Below are 17,365 nucleotides of genomic sequence, written 5' to 3'. Positions count from 1 at the left end.
CTGTTTAAGTACATGAACACATACTGGTCTTTGATCATATTTTCCTTCCTAACAAATGGAATTAGAAGTAAAATAATTTGTTTTCTATCCACTCTTCAGTTGTGTAAATGCCATTCATCTGCTTATCAGTGTGTGTTGATAGGGACATATGATGTGGCATATGTGATTAAGCTAATTCTGTCTTTAACTTAATAGAATAGTTCACACTAAGCTTAGTTGTTGGTGAGCTGAATGAGAAATTATGATTCTAGGCTTAGGGCACATTCCCATGAGCTGAGTTAATATGAAACTGTGTTTGTTCAATACAAAAACGAAAGGAGAGGTCCCTGTCTAGTACTCCATGAAGAAGATGTAGCCCCAGGTATCTGCAGACTTTGCAATCCCACTATGTCCTACTTCCCCTGGGTCCTTCAGTGGAAGCCAGGCTGAGAGCGGGAAATTAGAACTTCACACTGGTTCTAATATGACTTCAAACCAATCCTGCTGTGAAACTTAATTCAACAGACTTGGCAAAATGGTAAGAAAAAACATGACCTGTGAAACAACCAAAGCATTGTTTCTCGCAGTATATTACATTATCTCATTATATTATATTATATTATCTCAATATCTTTGTGATGTAGATTCCTGAAATTAACTATTATAAAGATGATTTTTTGATCGCTAATGTTCTCTTTTAATCAGAGAGGCCTATCATGAAAGCATAAAGCTGGCTAGTGTGTTGTCCAAGCTATCGTTGGGATACCTGCAGTAACTTCTAACTATAAACTACATTGACAAATATTGTTACTGTTGTTGCCTGTCTGTTGGGCAGTAGCAAGTGTCCAGGGGGTTGGTGATCATCTTCCCCCTGGAGGAGAAATAAGTGACATGTATGGGCATATTCTATGTGTAACTTGTTTTACTTACACATCCATTCATCCTGAAACAAAGGTAATCAAACAGCAGGCACCACTTAAAAGGGCATCCTATATTACTCTCCCTTTGCCCCATTGCATCCCAAGAGCTCCAGGAGGTATTATAGTCCCCCTGGGATGATACACCCACATTTGTTCCCAGTGCATAATGTCTAAATGGCATAGTGTAGCTCATAACCACTCTGATCCTCAGGCTGTCTCTACACCAAAAATGCCTGTTGCTATAGGTAATCCACCTCCCTGACAGGCAGTAGCTAGGTTGACTGCAACTAGCACTGTCCATACTGGGGGTTAGATCGGCTTGGATTTTTCACACACCTGAGAGACATAGCTATGTTGATGTAACTTTTTGGTGTAGACAAACCCTCAGTTGCTCTCATGTAAAACAGGGATAATGCTTCCTTACCTCACAGAGAGGTTGTGGGGATCATTTTTAATGTATGTGAGTTGCTCAAACTGTGGTGATGAGTGCATAGAAAAAGTTATAAATAAATCAGAGTGATCATTTTTTTAATAATCCCCAAACATAAGTGTTGTTGGACATTATTTTCATCTATTGGAAATGGAATCTGTTTAAAACTAACACAGATCCTAAAGATCTTTATGGGGATTTTTTAGTGCATTGGTCAGTCTTACTGGGTAACTAAAAATGTTACAGAAAATTGTATTTGGGAGAACAATGAAAAATAGGATGTAGGAGAGAAAAATCCAGCTTGGCATAAAAAGAACAAAAACTTAGACTGAAAACCTCTATAAACAGATGCACATTTTTTATACAGATATCATATTCTTCCAATACAAAAAATAGTTCAGCCACACATACAATGAATGGTATGTTCACAAAGACACCTTTTATGTGTCCCACTTTTACTAAACCAAAGATGATAAATTTCTGGTGTAACCAAAAGCATTATGCATGTATAGTAAAAGTGTCTATTTTGGAATTGCATTACACGTAGATTCAGTGTAACCTATCTATTCTTCTTACTTTAATTTCCCCCCTGCTTTTACTTGGAGAAGCCCCCACAGAGTTACAAGGGCAAATAGCAGGACACCTAAAAGAGTTCTTTAATGTTTGATGGCAAGATGTTCTCATAATGTTTTATGCACATTTAAGTAGGATAAATATTAAAGGATAATGCTATACACAATATTGAGGTTTTAGAGAGGAGGCAAATGGGGACTTTTGTGGCTTGTGATGGAGGACCTTTTATATAAGTGCTTCAGAAATTAGATTAGGGTGTATATCACATGAAATATTCTCTCAATTGTGCTGTAAATTTAACTGCAAGGTTCTCTTGAAATGAGCTCCTGTGGTCAGCGAGCAAGAAAATCAATCAGTGGGCGCCTTATCACTCTTTTCTAAATCCTTGATAGGTCTACAATTAAATTCAGCCTGAAAGGTCACAGTGTGGGGTATACATCAACCTCATACTAACCCTGTGTGTGATACTGCCACTGAGAATGAGTTAATAAAGACATCAGTTGGAACTGCAGGTTTGTTCTCTCTAACTCTTTTTATATATATTATATATACACACACACACACACACTTTTCACTTCTAATTATACCTTTGTGTATTAAGTTAATAGATTTCTGCTGAGAATTCCAATGTAATATTCAGTTGAATACGCAGCTGAACTCCACATTTGGTTGGTAATAATATTTAAAGTAACTTTATAATTAATATTTATACCCAAGTACATCAGTGAGTCATGATCATGTCTCATTTTCAGACCATGATGATGTTCGCAGTACGCAGCAGCAGGCTTAATTTCCAAAGGTACCAGGGTTTCTGAAGCGCTGTTTGTATTGCACACGGTTGATCCAGATGGGCAAAATGCAAGTTCACTCACTGAGTGTTGTGCAAGTACTTTATTATTGAAATGCATACAGACCTTTTTTAGAAAAATAGTGGCGAAGCTATTTTATGTTTTATCTGTATTTTGGTTTTGATTTGGGAACCTTAGATTATACAGAAAGTGAGCTACAAAAGGACCTGTTATCTATAAAATACAGTGCAACATGACATTCTGACTGTTAATGAATGCAGTCCAGGGACATGCCAGAGAAACACAAAATCCAGCAATCTCTTCCCAAAAGCCAGATGTGTCTTAAGAGATATTGTCAAACTGGTTCAGTTGTGTGGGAGTTCCATTCTTGAAACTTTCCCCCACAAAAATGGTTACTGTAGACATCTCCCTGCTTGGCTCAGACACCCATTTCCAGGAGTTCACAGAGCAAGGCAAATGGACTCCCAGGAGATGTCTCTCCATATTAATAGTTTCAAACACAGAGCAATCCAACACACTTACCATTTTCTTTCCAAGATCAGAGATCTCTCTTTCAGAGTAATGCTGGACAACAAGACTGCAATGCATTATATAAATTGCCAAGGAAGAGCTAGATGGCAGTCCTTATGTTCAGAATTTATAAAAGTATGGAATTTGTGCATATCCTGTCACATAGAGATCTCAGCAGATTATCTACTGAAGCTACAGAACATCATAACAGAGTTGCTGAGCAGCTATTTCTGTCACCACCATAAGTGGGAGCTGAATGACACAGTATTTCAGGAGATTTGTGTCACCTGGGGCTCTCCAGAGATAGATCTCTTCACGACTCTGTTCAGTGCAAAATGCAATGCTTTTGGGTGAGTCAGAACTAGCTGGGAGACACCCTCCTTACTGCCTGGCCTCATGTCTTACTCTATGCTCACCGCCAATTCCGTTGCTCCTCAAAGCCCTGAACAAGCTGAAACAAGAGATTGGTGCCATCCTTATAGTATGATCATGGCCGAAGGTAGGTATGGTTCCCAGATCTAGTTCACCTATCCCTGTGACCACCCCCTCACCTTCCTCTGACAGCGGACCTCCTCACTCAGGAATCAGGCACCATGACCCACCCCAACCTCTTGTCACTTCACCTGAAGGCTCGGCTCCCAGATGGCTCTCTGGCATAGAACAGGATTGCTGTCTGGAGGTCCATATAGTACTACTGAATAGTAGACAACCCATCACAAGGAAAACTTACTTGCAGCTGTGGAAACATTTTCATATTTCCTCCTCACACACATTCTGGATTACCTGCTAAATTAAAAAAATAGAGATTTATCAAAGAGTTCAATTAAGCTTCACCTGGCTGCCATTACAGCATTTCATTTCCTGTGCCCCAAATGACAGGTTTTCTGTTTTCACTCACTCAGCCACCAAAATATTCATTGAGGGTCTATCTAACTTTTTTCCCTCACATCGAAGAACCTACTCCACCATGGGATCTCAACTTATTCCTCAATAAATTGAGGAAACTCCTGTTTGAATCTGCAGAACTGTTCGCTGCTTTGTTTGTCCTTTAAGACCTCGTTCCTCATAACAGTCACCTTAGCCAGAAGGGTTGGAGAATTAGGAGCACTGATGGCTGATCTGCTATACGCAGTGTTCTGTCTCGATAAATTGACTTTAAGTAGGAAACAAAGATGGGGACTTAAAGTCTCATCAGACTTTCACATCAACCAGGTAATTTAGTTACCAGTGTTTTACCCCAAGCCTCACTCCTCGAGAGAGGGAGCCAGTCTCCAAACTCTGGATTTAAGAAGAGCTCTTGCCTTCTACCTTGATAGGACTAAGTCCTTCAAGGCTTCTTGATGATGTCTTTTGATGAAAGAATGAAAGGGCATTCGATTTCCTCCCAAAGACTGTTGAAATGGGTTCAGGATGCCTTTGGGGGTGTCCTTCACCTAGGTTGATTGCCCATTCCACCTGAGTTCAGTCTACTTCTCTGGCATTACTAAAGAACTTATCCATCTTGGACATTTGCAAGGCAGCCGCCTGGTCCTTAGCACTACACTATTGTGCATACTTCCAGGTCTAACACAACCTTTGGTGAGGCTGCTCTTCAGACCATACTGAATCCATCTCCTCAGCACGACCTCCCTAATCAGGAATAGGTAACCAGCAGACAATGGGTTTCTCCTCAGCGTGTAGCTCTAAAAGGTTGGGGCCTGAGATTGGGATTTTATTCACCACTTCAAGTATTTCCTAGGAACTCTACTCAGCTTTGTTTGTCCCAAAGTTTCCTTCTTGTCTGGCACATTATTTAGAATAGTCATTTGAAGCTCATAGCACTTCCCCAGGCTTACACTGGTCATGTCTCCTCCCTAGAGAAGTTACATACAATCCCACAATAAGACATAAATATTGCATTTATAATACAATGGATTCCAAAGCTACTTAGAGTTAATTCAATAAGATCTCTCAAAGATATTGCAGGAAATTGCCATATCTGTCACAGCATGGAACTAGGAATTTAGGAAAATATAGGGGACAGGAGAAAAGCAACTGTGAACAAAGTCCCTAATTCAGTACAGTTAAGCACAAGTATAACTATATTAAGTACATGGGTAATTCAACTGAAGTCAAAGTTATGCTTAGGTACCTTCCTGAATTGAGGTCAAAAGCCTTAAATTTAGTCCTGAGTGAAACTAATTTGTGTGTGTGCGTGTGCGCGCGGGCATGCCCTTTCAGTTGTCCAGGCATATATATACCTGCTTTGATTAACTCAATAACTGTTGTGTTATGCTTCAGTGAAGCATGCTCCCACCAGCAATTCTTATAGGATAGTGTTTCATTTTCTTTTTAAATAATCTATTTTGGTGATCTATTTTGTGGGCAGAGCATTGTTTGTTTGGATGCAGTTTTAATGTACTCTTCTGGATAGCGACAATGCCCTTAGTGAGTCAAAATCTGTGTGCGCAGGCTGGATGTGGGGGAATGATTGCTTAGACCCTGGGTCAACCTAGAAATAATACTATGGTACTCTGGACAACTGCAATTTTGCCCAATTACAAGGTACAGCAATATTCAGATCAGACTTTGTGCTTAGTTCTTCTCCCCTCTTATTTATCACTACTCACATTTCTTTGCTGCAGCTGGTGCTTTGAAATAAACACCCTTTTCTGGATTTCAGGGTAAAGCATCTGCCATGCTTTTTAATTTACTTCATAATGAAAACTCAGAAGTTTGGGTTTCACAGGAAATCCAGTCCTTTTTTTTAAAATCCATTTACAGTATATGCTGGTAGCCGTATTTCTTTAACAGCTAAGTGAAAGAAACGAATGCAGATGACAGTTTTCTCCAAATACAGCAGGCAAGTCTTGCTTTCTGGATCAACCATATTAAGTAGTAGGGTTGTACCATGTGTAATAAGTAGCAAAAGCATTTGCTTCCTCTTCCCGCAAAAAATGAGATTAAAATATTCTCACCTCGTATGTGTCTTTTACAAGATTTCTCTATTCCATCCCCATAACCCAGAGCTATTCCTATTTATTAAAAACGTGTAACATGTATGAATAATGTCTAAGATGTATTTTAATTACATTTTCAGAAATGTATGGAACTGATTCTTATTTCACTGGTATTAGTCCAAGGACTTCACATCCTGATTTACCCTGTTGTGAGATCCAAATCAGGCCCCCTATACCAAACAATAGCAGAAGTCAGTACCATAAGAATAAGTTTACTGTACAAAAAAGAGTATGCTAGATAGAAAGGGGGAAATGACATAAGCGTGTTATTCAATCAAGATTTAAGGTAGAAATCCAAAATTGCACACTTCACAAAAAGCAAGAGCTTAGGTTAAATATTATACTTAGACACATCAGAAGGAGGCTTTTCATCCATTCCTGCATGCCCCCAGTGCAGTCCTGACTGAGAGAGATCTGGAGATAACAGTAATGTTGTGCACATATGTAGTGGAGGAGAGCATGGTAGAGGTACATATTGAGATGTGTGCATGTCAGAAATCCGTCACACATGATAATATAGGTAGTTGTACCATTATAGAATTGGCGCTTTGTGCGTAAATGCTTTCCTGCAGTGTTGGATTTTTCTAGTGCTATGTTCACTGCTGGGAGAAGAGGGATCAAAACTATGGGCACCTTCTACAGAGCAACATGTAGTTTTCTTGTGTTTTATTACTCAGCAAAATGACTTCAAAGCTATACCCCAGTGGTTTGGCAAAGCTCTCAGTCCATAAGGAATGAAGCCTCTCCAAAGAACTCATTCCACAAAAGCAGCTGAAAGCATAGAAAGCAAAGAGCCTTATATTGTATTTTTTTTTCAGGTCTTATTTTTATCAGCTTTATGGGAGTTCCGTAGAGTCCAAAGTGAATATTTTTACAGAATTACTGACAGAATCTTGGGGTCTCTAGCCAATTAATCCCTGATATAACTCCATTGAATCTGACCTATGTTTTCTAGTCTGCAAGAGTTTCCTGACAAACAATTCTGTGTGTAGTTCTACTAATGTGACTCAGCAGATGGGATCCTTGAGAATACATTTATTTATGGAAGATCAATGTTTTAAAACCAATAGGACTTAGTATTTTTGCCATCAATATTCTCTCTCTTCCCTCTTCCTTTGTATGCAGTTATTTTTTGGTGTGTGCATTTTCTTAACATGAAAGAATTCAAACAAGCTGACTCAACTGTTACTTTGTATTGCCAATATAGCTAAGGAAAGCTTATGTACATTAATTTATGTTTGTTGGGATTCATGAGTAAGGCTACATTTTAGTCACAGGTATTTTTAGTAAAAGTCATGGACAGGTCACTGACCGTAAACAAAAATTCACAGGCCCGTGACCTGTCCATGACTTTTACTAAAAATACCCACTGTGACTAAAACTTGGGTAGGGGAGCTTGGGGGGGCAGTCCAGGGGAACTGTGGGTGGTGGGGGAGGTGGCCTGGGACCCCTGGCCCTCCGCTTCCTAGGAGCAGCAGAGGGGCCATGCCAGTGGGAGCTGGGGAGCCCCCCACTCTGAGGTAACATCACCACACACTCCCCAACCCGCTGCCCTCAGCCTGCTCCCACACACCCAAACTGCTGCTGCTGGCCCAGGGGCTGCCCAGCTTGGGCAGCCCCTGGGCCAGCAGCAGCCGCTGCAGAAGTCACAGAGGTCAGGGAAAGTCGTGGAATCCGTGACCTCCGTGACAGACTCGCAGCCTTACACACCTTCTAACATCAAAAGCAATAGTACAACAGCCATAAAGATGTGCCAGTGTGTGAAAAGCAGAAGTAATTAATTCCCCTCTTCCCTCCCCCTTAGCTAGAGGTAATGATTGGTTGGCAGCAACAAAGCAATCACTGTTACGTCCTTCATTGTACATGGTATTAAAAATGTGTACATGTTCTGTAATTATACACCTTACTGTATAGTCCTGTGGTTAACTACAACTTGAAAATAATATAAAAATAATAAAATTGGTATAGTGTTATAGTGAAAGTTCAAGAACAGTGTTCAAAGGTGACAGTGAAGTTTATTAAATTAACATTTTTAAAAGTTTAATCGAGATAATTACAAGTCTGGTTCAAATAAAAGAAAAATACACTACTTTTAGTAGTGGATAAAGTAATGACTGACTTTATCCTTGTCCCGTATTAGTAAGGAAGGCAGAAAGGAATACTAGCTTGCTCAGTTATGTGATGCAGAGTGATGATGGCCCTCTGAAATTGATTGTACAGCATAAAGAAAACCAAAAAAACTCCGATCCCATTTGTTGCTGCTATTATGGCTTGGTGAATGAATGGTAACTTTTTATTGCAGGAAATAATGGAATCTTTGCCCTTTTACACTGATGTACATAATAAACTTTTTGGTAATGATAATGGGGCCACAAGCTATTGCCTAACTCTCTCACTTTTTTTTTCATTCTTTTAGTTAAATTACTTTAGTTTACAGCCATTGCTTCAGGCCACAGTAATTTGGAACTTCTTAACGGCCTCCAAAAAAGGATTTTTTCTTCCACACAGTTACAAGATAACCACATGGCCATTTTTGTCCCTTGAAATAAACATAATAAGATTATTTTTTACATTACAGAAAAGTGATTTCTAATCCTCATGTAAGAGAGAAGTCTGCTGGTTGTCAGGTTAGAGATAAGAATTCACAACGACCATCTGTATCAAAATTTTATCCGCAGTAAGTTTTAAAAAAAAAAAAGCTGGTTCAAAGGCTCAGCATTTTTTTCATAGCCAGTGTTGTTTCAAAGGGGTTTCTTCTTGGTTCAGCGACTCAGGGAGGACTCAAAGATGCTTTCTGAGTTCATCTAACTCTTTACCTTTTCATAAAATTTTTCATCATGCCACCCGATGCATCAGATAAGAAGGCTCCAGCTGTTGTGAGCCAGATTAACGGAATATAAATGGTTGTCATCTCCCATCTGAATTTGTTCGCATTGGTAGAAAAATTAGCAGGCTCACTCACAAAATATGAACTTCTTATTTCTCCCCCTAAAATAAGATGGGTAATGATATGGTTTTCTTTGCCCTTGATTCAGTTCCTTCTTCTATAAACTGTAACTTGACGAAAACATTTCACATTATTTAAAAAGCGAACAAAAACAATAAACTGAGCCAGATAGAGAAATAACTTTAAAAAAAGCTTTAGAAAAGTGTGAACTCTTATATTCTTCATTGGATGCAGCTTGAGCCCTTCAGAACGCCTGTGTTCCTGAGTTTCATCCCAGATGGGGGAATATATTTACTTGACTTTACAAGTGATTCTTGCTTAGGCTATGCTATGACCCCATTTAAATTTGGTTTCTATGAACAGTCAAATAATCAAGGGTTTATTTGCATAAATACTCATGTAAAATGAATTTTAAGCTTATATGTTTGAGTATTCTCACCAGAAGTAGTGTACTGTGTATGGTTTAGGATGTCTCGTGGTATCACAGTGGAGCAGTGTTCTCAAAACTCCTTGTGCTGATCCTTTGCAAAGAGGCAGTGAGATGGGTCTAGGAAGGGTTCGGCTACACCCTTTGCAGCTATGACTGCACAAGCATATGCTATTACTGTGTGTGAATATGACTAGATGACATTTAAACTCTGCACCTAGCTAATAAATTTTGCAGCAGCCTAATTTTTTATATGGGAATGATGCCTTAGGCAAGACCTGTGTCATCCAGAGACAGTAGTGTGTGTCTTCGCGTGGATGTGGGTGTTGCGTAGAGCATTGTGGGTGTTACTGGAATACTGCTAATAATAATAGAAGATGTTTCTATTCCAGTGGTTTGTATTAATGCTGTAAAGTCCCTCCAAGAAAATCTCCCATCCAAATACTGACCTAACTTGACCCTGCTTAGCTTGTAAGGTCTTACACTGCTCAGGGTAGTAAAAGACTAAACATCTAAAGATTGTGTTGCAGACACAGCTGTATCTTAGACTCCTTTTGGTCTCCTTCGATGCACCCTTTAGGTGATAGGCCTGGTTTCCTGCATCCTATTGTGGGTGGAACCCTTTGGTCCAGCTACTCTTAGACTGGTTCTTAGGGCTGCAGCATTCCCTGTTTCCCAATCAAGTTGATCTGACAGAGCCAATTTTGTCTGGCACTTGTCCGCCGTTTTCCTCCAAGGACTTATGACAGCTACTGAGTAAAGTGACTCAAAAGCAGGAATTTCAAAACAAAGCAGCTTTTAATTACCAAGGAGAACACAGTACCTGGAAAAATGGGTTAATGCAACTAAGAATCCTATATGCATATTTCCCTACCTAAGCTTAACTTCTCTATATTCATATGTCAAGTAGATCCAGTTTATTCCCATCTCTGTGTTGGGAGAACCACCCTGCTTGCTGCAGTCCCCATCAACCAGTGCAGCTTCAGTCTGCTGACAGCTCACTCAGCCCCTACACTTTTCTAGGCCTAATGTTTGGTATCTTACTTTTCATCCTAGTCTTAGCCTTGGGACAAGTAAACCATTCTCAGCCTGCCTGGAGGCAAGCAGGGGTTTTTCCCAATAAACAGCTTTTCCATTATTTCCTGCAGGACTCTTCCCTGTATCATTGTTTCACCTTTCCTGCTTTGTTCCTGTAATAATCCCTTTTGATCTAACTCCTTAGCAAGTAACCAATCAGAAACAAACACAGACACTTGCACCATATTCATAAAATAATAATACAGATATTTCCCAGTTCATTACAGGTTGGCATAAGTAAGTCTTTGCACAGACAGAAATTGATGAGAGTGCGTCTGTCTCATTTTCATTACATTTCTGGATATTTCTTAAATGATTTCTTACTACCTTCAATGACCCTTGACAACACAATTCCAGTTCCCATAGCAACACCTGTTGATGGCAGTAATACTGCAGCACTTCAATAAGCCTTTCTACCCCAGGTCACGCTGTGCCAGCATGCCAGAATTGGGTTCAGTGTACAAGATTCTCTTTCTCCTCTTTTCTAATGGATGTCATGTCTGGAATCAGTTCCCCTGATTTGTGCAGACTGATTTCGAGAATCATAGAATGTCAGGGTTGGAAGGGACCTCAGGGGGTCATCTAGTCCAACCCCTTGTTCTCACTCTTGATTACGGCTCATGATACAACTAGTTATATGTGGTCTCAGTATGCACCAGCAAGATATTGTATTGAGTCACTATTCAGGCTCTAAGATTTACATATGTCTTTTGAATGAATGAATGAATGAATGAATGAATGAATGAATTTTTTCCGAATGTTCACATCACTGAAGAAAACATTCTTTAGACTCCTTGTAATCTTTCCAAAAGTGCAGTAATTCTACATAGCTTCATAGCTTCACGGTCTATTTAAAAACATTTTAAAATGCATTCAAGACATTCTTTGCAGAAAGTGAGTGTAGCACTAGATACTGCCATGAATGTAGCTGTTTTTTTGTTTTTGTTTTTTAAGTAGCTCAAGTCCCTTAGTTGCCTACTGCCTATTTCTTTGGTATTTGCTTCCCAACAGAAACATTCAAAGCAGTGCTATTAAAAAAAAAAGTCTCTCACTTTGCAGAAGTGTTTACAAGATTCCATGTGGCTTCCTCTTGGCAAGAAGTTCATTTGCTGTTGACACATAACTAAGCATCAAGATGGTTATACGTCCTGTTGGGTCTACAATATTTTATTTTTCTACTTAATGTTCTCTCTTCTCACACATTTAACTAAGAAGCTTTAAGTCACTTGTACTTTTTTTTTTCTGGTGTGCAATTTATAATTGTGGATCTTTTCCACATTTATTATTTCTTCCTTCGCAGTTTTGCAGTGAGACATTTAAAGCTTGTTCAGCCAATATGGTAGGTTCCACATTCTGACAGATGGCTAACTCCAAGCTGGTGTTACTTTCACACACACTCTTGTTTGTTGGAGTCCAGTGTTCTGTTGTTGTTGTTTTTTTAAATAAGGCATGAGGGAGACTTGCTGAACTGTTCACTTTGCTGTTTTAAGATTTCCAACATTTAATTCTAATTTAATGTATAAATTAATGTAATTTATGTAAATTTTTGTATGGCTAATCTCTAATGAGGAGGATAGCCATTACCTTTCTAAAATCTTGTGTTTATATTTCTGAAAGTTCCAGCCGTATGGCGCTCTTGAGCTCTATGGGTACGAAAGGAAAGCTGAGTTCCAAAGAAACAAAAGCAAAGCTTTGTGAATTGTAAATAAAGTGCACCAGTTTATCTCTAGATAGCCCAAAACAAAAGTTCTAAAAACTGTTCCATTCATCTCAATGGGGTATCAGCTTTAGCAGTTTAAGGCCCCCCAGTCCTGCATGAAGCTTTGTGTGGGCGGACCTATGCATATAAGCTTCTATTAATGGCATGGGTGCAGGGTCTGGCTGTGCGACTTTCAGTGCAGCGTTGGTGCCAAAATATTGCCCTCACTAGCTACTTCACTACTGATAACTTCAGCCAATCTGTCCAGCTACCCTGTTTATCCCAAACTGTCTGCAACCATTTCAGATGCTGGAAGCTCCGCCTTCTGCTTCACCAGCTGCCAAAACCATCAACTTCCTTCATCACAACTTCTACAATACATATGATACATCTGATAATATGTTTCCACTCTGAAAACCAAAAATGGAGGGGCTGCGATAATTAATTGCATTGAATATCACATTAAATAATAAAAGGAATACTTCACTGATTGTGTTATTCATTTTCATATTTAATTCCATAAAAACTGCAATTTTTAAATTTACCTGAAGCTGCTACAGAACATCCAGACTGCTGTGCTGGAATCCTGCAGAATCCAGAAGTGTCCGATTGCAGCATTTAGGTCAAGTTTGCCTCAGAATACAGAGGTTCTTGGCTACTATTACAGTGCCCTGGCTTGGCAATGGATCCTATGTAAATACATACTAATGGCTGCATATTAGTACTCTTCAGTTTAAGTCAGAATTACTGTTACGTTACGTTTTTAATTTGCGAGGGTGATTTATGTAGTCCTTAGATGAGTAGGAAATGGTTTTCCTGTCCTGTGAAAATGTTTGAAATTTCTAAAAAATTTCCCATCCCACATTATGACAAAATCAACATCTTTCAGTTTGTTTTGAGAAATGAGAGAGACTTCCCCTTCCCCCACCCCCAATAGCCAGGTGTGTATAGTAGTCATCTAGAGTGTGGGAAACCCAGGCTCAAGTCCTTGCTCTGCCTGATTCTGAGGAGGGACATAAACCTGTATTTTCTCCATCGTGAGGGGGAGGGGTGCCCGAACCACTGGGCTATTGGCTATTCTGGGTCCATGCTCTCATTTTGACCAGAGATTCCTCTCTTGACCTGACAAATCTTCCCCAAAAAAGTTTTTTTGACACTGATAGATTCCTGTAAAATGTTTTGGCAGATGAGCTGCCATTTTCTGATGAAAAAGCAGTTTTTATGTAAAAGGCCCAACCAGATGTCATCCTAAGCAAAGCTCTCTGGTACAAGTTATTGCTACTCCTGTTCTATTGTGTGAGGATTCAGGTACTGGAAGGATGATTTTCCTGTATCTGCCTTTTGACATAAGACATCCTTGTCCAACTTCCATAGTACCTTTGAATGGCTTAGTGAGTTCACTGTTACATATTACTTGGCATGTCATATTTTAATAGAAACTCTGAATGATGTTCATAATTTTCTGAGGGACTTCAGAGTATAGCAACTTCCATAAAACTGTTCTGTGCATTGTATCAAGGGCATTTTGGAAATATATAAAGCCGTGATTGCCATTCAATTGATGATACATATGGTCTCTATTTGATCTATACATGATTTCTCCTGTCTGAACCCTACCTATTTTTTTTATAACCTCGAATCTACTCCTTTCTGTATTCTATCTGGAAGTACACATGTAAATACCTTACCTGAGATAGACAGCAATTGAATGTCCCTCCAGGTTTTACGCTGACTGAGCTTTCCTTTCTTTTTCAGCTTCACTATGTAGTAGAACTTCAGAGTTATGAACACCTTGGGAATGGAGGTTGTTGGTAACTCCGAAAAGTTCGTAACTCTTAACAAAACATTATGATTGTTCTTTCAAAAGCTTACAGCTGAACAACTTTGAAACTTTACTATATAAAAGAATGCTGCTTTTGACCAATTTAATTTAAATGAAACAAGCACAGGAACAGTTTTCTTACCTTGTCAAATCTTTTTTTTTTTAATTTCCCCTTTTTTGTAGTACTGTACTGTAATTTTTTATTTTATTTTATTTTATTTTTTGTCTCTGCTGCTGCCTGAGTGTGTACTTCTGGTTCCAAATGAAGTGTGCGGTTGACTGGTCAGTTCATAACCCTGAGGTCCTACTGTATGACACATCTTTCTCATTTGTTTGGTATTTTTTCTTCTTCTCATATCTTTTTGTAAGAGGCCTATCAAAATGTCTACAGTCTTCTTCAAGTCTGCCTTAAACTTTGTTGGAATGATATCTGGATCTGGTGCCTTTCCACTTTTTAACCATTATCTGTCCTTTCTACTTCTACTCTTAATGATAGATCCTAGTTCGACATCTAGATCATCTCCTTCCTCTGTATCTGGGGGATTAGCTACTGTCTCACCATTCAGTGGACTTACGTCTGTTTGACCCAACTGTCTGTTCAGTTAGTTACTGTGGATTTACATTGGTGTAAACGAAAGCAGCATTTAAAGCAGTAAAAGTGTTATAGATAGAGTGTTGGTAATGGTTTTCATAAACATTTTAACCACACTTTGTACCCTCTTTAGTGAGGGTCAAACCATGTGCAGCTGAAACTATTTTCCAATAATTTTTATAAAGCATTTCCTACCATAGTCTCTTGTGGTACAGACAAGGCATTAATGTACTGTTGCTTTGGCATACATAGGAGATTTATGTTGTTTTGATTCAGCGATGAATCAGGCAGGAGCTATCCGATGGTGTGAGTGGTATTGTTAACACATTAGTTAGTAGGAGAGCTGAAAGCTGTGAGCTGGAACAGCTGGGAGAGGAAATGAAGAGAAATGCAACTGAAATACATAGAGGTAGACAGCTTGAAGGAGAAATATAGACAGAGAAGCATTGAGTGCAAGACAGCCAAGGAGTGTTGGTAGGTTACCCAGGTGGCTAATTTTTGACTGGAAAATCTGGTCGAAAAGGGGACCTGACAGGGAAAGAGGCAGGACAAGAGTGAGGTCTTGGGGGGAAAGAGGCAGGATGGGGAAGTTCCAGCACTCCTGCTAGAGTGTCCAGTTTTTCAATATTACAAAGTTGGTAACCCTAAATGTAAGTTGCATTTACAGAGGTACTTCTAAAATCATAAGGCTTGTCTTATAAGTGTGTTTTCTTTGTTGTATTGTATTATAGTGGAGAATTATAAGAGTAGACATTCTTGTCTGGACTTAACATTCCTTCAGTAGCTGAAGCTACTCCATGATTGATAGTGATGGAGCAAGATTATGACGATGATATATTTTGTGTACTCTACTTAATTAATTCAAAAATAAAAGTCAGAAGGGGAGAAAGCCAATAGTGTGTCTGATATCAGGATCCCTGACATGCTTTGGAAAGAGCCTGTTCCTATAAATGTTGCAAGCATTTTTGCATGATTAGGCCAGCTCTTCTTCATCTGCCCAGTTGGTTTAAAAATAAAATGTTTTCATTGTATCAGGCACACACATCTCCCCGATTGTAAATGTAACCGCAGTTTTCTGCCCAGATTCTCCCAGTACCAGCATGTGATCATATTTGAAGGGAAGTTAAGATTTTCTTCCTCATCACAAAACAATCACTGATTTATCAGAGACATTGGTCAGAGTCTGTTAGGGAAAGCTCACAGCTGTCTGCAGCTGTTCTAGTATATTCCTCTCAGAAGGGCCCAATGTATATTGAAAAGGAAGAAAAATTTAAATGAAATACATTAACAACTGTTGGGAGAGAAACCAGCATGAAGAAGAATTTTGAACGCAACAAAACTATTTATGTAAATCTGCTAGAGTTATACTAAATGACAGCTATAACAACTGATAGTAGTCTTTGTTCCTTTTTGTTTATGTTGAGTTTACTGGTGCACTGGAAATAAGAAACTGCTTTCTTGCATCCTGCACTGCCATGGTTATAAGACTTCAAAAACTCTTCATGGCTCAGTTGGTTGGACTCAGAATAGGGCTTCCACCATCAGCATTCTAGCCATCTTCCCTTCCTCCTGGTCCTGCCTCAAGCCAAAATTGTGGGTAGGAAATAGGAGTCTGCTTCTGAAAACCAGAGCGTTTTTGTTTTAAATTATGTCTCAGTGCTTTAAAGGTGAACTGAAAATGTTTTCTTTTCCAACCCTTGCCCATATATCTATGTCCCCCTACATAGAACTTTATTTCCACCCTAGAGTTCTAAATTTTTGGAATTCGCACTGTGGCTCCTAGTCATAACTCCCAATGAAGTTAGTGGGAGTTTGTACAGATAATGACCAAAAACTGCAGAGGTTGGCCAACTATCCAAATGCGTGCAAATTTTATCTCTGGAGATCTGCAAATTCAAATCCCTCTGGAGACAGAAATTCATGTTCGCTGCCAACACAGTGTTATTTAATCTCTCTTCTATCTCTCAGTTTTAGAGTTTTATACGAACATCCATCACTGTGGTGTCTGAGCATCTCTCAGGTTAATAAATCAACACAGATTAATGAATTAATATTCTTCATCACATTGTCCAGTGTTTTGTTTTATGAAATAAGATTATTATTTTTAACAATAATCTGTAATCAGGTAGTTTAATACAACTTTTACTAGCAACCTGACTGTACAAGCAAGCATTCCACGGTAAAGCTAGAAAAAAATATTAGAGATGGAAAAGATCTACTAAGTAACATAGTTAATTCCCCTGTCAATGCGAGATTGTCCCCCAGAGTACATTCTCCAGTGGTTTGTCCGGTCCCCTTTGCTTTGTGCCATTTAAAAGGCCATCCTATACATATGGAGTCATATTCCTGTTCTAAAAAATCCCAGATGTTCCAGTGGCCATGTAGGGAAGTGACTGAGTATGGTCACCACCCGCCAGGCAGGCTTGCTTTCAGTCTTTCAGATGGAGTGAATCACAGAGGGAAAAGTGTAGCTTGTAATGACACACAAACAGCAGGTAGCTGGAGAATTCATCCACTGAAATGAAGAGGATTGGATAGATGAAAGCTTCTCTGTGGCAGTCTGTCTCAGATTTGGTTTGGT

General features: G+C 39.2%; 1 protein-coding gene across 7 annotated transcripts in view; it reads left to right on the top strand.

Annotated features, from left to right (window-relative positions):
- The window catches only part of PAG1 (phosphoprotein membrane anchor with glycosphingolipid microdomains 1), a 164,727-nt gene that overhangs the window by 60,409 nt on the left and 86,953 nt on the right, over nucleotides 1-17,365 (top strand). For 3 of the 7 annotated variants that reach the window (XM_050941056.1, XM_050941061.1, XM_050941053.1), the window contains one exon: nucleotides 2,295-2,414. The exons of the other annotated variants lie outside the window; for them this stretch is intronic. The gene's annotated coding sequence lies outside the window, so the exon portion shown is untranslated. The remainder of the gene's footprint in view (nucleotides 1-2,294; nucleotides 2,415-17,365) is intronic. 7 annotated transcript variants of the gene reach the window in all.

The sequence above is a fragment of the Gopherus flavomarginatus genome, chromosome 2 (genome assembly GCF_025201925.1).
Source record: "Gopherus flavomarginatus isolate rGopFla2 chromosome 2, rGopFla2.mat.asm, whole genome shotgun sequence".
In the NCBI taxonomy this organism is placed as follows: domain Eukaryota; kingdom Metazoa; phylum Chordata; order Testudines; family Testudinidae; genus Gopherus; species Gopherus flavomarginatus.
Note: the sequence above shows the minus strand (reverse complement) of the source record. Positions and strands in the feature narration are given on the sequence as shown.